Raw genomic sequence first — 2,393 nt, forward strand, 5'->3', positions numbered from 1 at the left:
GTAGAGGAGTTCGTGTATTTGGGATCGCTGGTGACCGCGGACAACAACACTAGTAAGAAGATCCAGCGGCGAATCGGGCCTACTTTGCCCTTCGTAAAACGCAACGATCAGGAAGCGTACGCCGACGCACGAAGCTAACAATGTAGAAAACCCTTATTAGACAGGTAGTTCTTTATGGACTTGGCCGTGACGCTGCTCACGGAGCACTTACGCGCCCTTGCCGTGTTCGAGCGGAAACTGCTGCGGACGATATTTGGCGGAGTACAAACTGAAGGCGGAGAGTAGCGGAGGCGTATGAATCACGAGCTACAGGCATTGCTTGAATATTTCATTAGCTGCTTTTGGAAACAATATATTGAACTGTAGTAAATTGTATTTAGGTTTTATAAATCACTAGCTGACCCGACAAACTTCGTATTGCCACAAATTAACCTGTGCTGTACATAAATCATGAATCTCGGATGATCTTTGTCACTTCTCGAGTTTTGCAAGCCCCCCAGTGGGCGGCGCTTCCGACGGCGGGTCACCGGCAACACTCGCGACCGGCTCGTCCTGAATTATCTAGTGTTACTATAGATAGTTTTTGTGGTCTTGTTATTGATTAATGTTTTATGGAAGAGTCTCGAATTTCTCGAGTTGGATTAGTTTTTGAGTTTCGCAAAAATTTCTGTTTTATTTGTATGAGAGTCCATATCCCCCTACCACAGGGGTGAGAGGTCTCTAACTATCATAAAATAAATTCAAGACTCAAAAATCTCCTACATGCTAAATTTGGTTCCATTTGCTTGATTAGTACTCAAATTATAAGGAAATTTGTATTTCATTTGTATGGGAGCCCACCCTCTTAAAAGGGAAAGGGGTCGTAATACACCACAGAAAAAAAATTCTGCCATCTAAAACTCTCACATGCCAAATTTTGTTCCATTTGCTTGATTAGTTCTAAAGTTATGAGCAAATTTGTATTTCGTTTGAATGGGAGCCCCCCCCCCTCCTAAAAAGGTAAGAAGTCCTAATTCATCATGGGAAAAATGGTTGCCTCCAAAAACACCCACATGCCAAATATTCCATTTGCTTGATTAGTTCTCGAGTTATGGGGAAATTTGTATTTCATTTGTATTGGAGCCCCCCCTCCTAATGTGGGAAGAGGTCCTAATTCATCACAGAAAAAATTCTTGCCTCCAAAAACACCTACACGCCAAATTTGGTTCCATTTGCTGGATTAGTTCTCGAGTTATGAGGAAATTTGTATTTCGTTTGTATAGGACCCCCCCTCCTAAAGTGGGGAGGGGTCCCAATTCATCATTGAAAAAAAAATTGTCTCCAAAAACACACACATGCCAAATTTGGTTCAATTCGCTTGATTAGTTCTCGAGTTATGAGGAAATTTGTATTTCATTTGTACAGGAGCCCCTCCTCTTAAAGTGGGGAGGGGTCCTAATTCACCATAGAAAATTTTCTTGCTCTCGAAAACCTTCACATGCCAAATTTGGTTGCATTTGCTTGATTAGTTCTCGAGTTAGGAGGAAATTTGTATTTCATTTGTACAGGAGCCTCCCCTCTTAGAGTGGGGAGGGGTCCTAATTCACCGTAGAAAATTTTCTTGCCCTCGAAAACCTTCACATGCCAAAGTTGGTTCCATTTGCTTGATTAGTTCTCGAGTTATGAGGAAATTTGTATGGAAGCCCCCCCTCTTAAAGGGGAGAGGAGTTACAATTCCCCTTATAAAGAGGGAGGGGTCTCAATTTACCATAGAATAAATTCTTGTCACCGAAAACACCCACATGCCAAATTTGGTTCTATTTGCTTGATTAGTTCTCGAGTTATGAGGAAATTTGTATTTCATTTGTATAGGAGCCCCCCCTCCTAAAGTGGGGAGAGGTTCTTATTCATCATAGAAAACATTCTTGCCTCCAAAAACACCTACATGCCAAATTTGGTTCCATTTGCTGGATTAGCTCTCGAGTTATAAGGAAATTTGTATTTCGTTTGTATAGGAGCCCCCCCCCCCCCCCCTCTTAAAGTGGGGAGGGGTCCTAATTCATCATAGAAAAAAATTTTGTCTTCAAAAACACACACATGCCAAATTTGGTTCCATTTGCTTGATTAGTTCTCGAGTTATGAGGAAATTGGTATTTCATTTGTACAGGAGCCCCCCCTTTTAAAGTGAGGAGGGGTCCTAATTCAACATAGAAAATTTTCTTGCCCTCGAAAACCTTCACATGCCAAATTTGGTTCCATTTGCTTGATTAGTTCTCGAGTTATGAGGAAATTTGTATGGAAACCCCCCCTCTTAAAGGGGATAGGAGTTATAATTCCCCTTATAAAGAGGGGAGGGGTCTCAAATTACCCTAGAATAAATTCTTGTCATCGAAAACACCCACATGCCAAATTTG

Source organism: Sabethes cyaneus, chromosome 3, assembly GCF_943734655.1.
Source record: "Sabethes cyaneus chromosome 3, idSabCyanKW18_F2, whole genome shotgun sequence".
NCBI lineage: Eukaryota > Metazoa > Arthropoda > Insecta > Diptera > Culicidae > Sabethes > Sabethes cyaneus.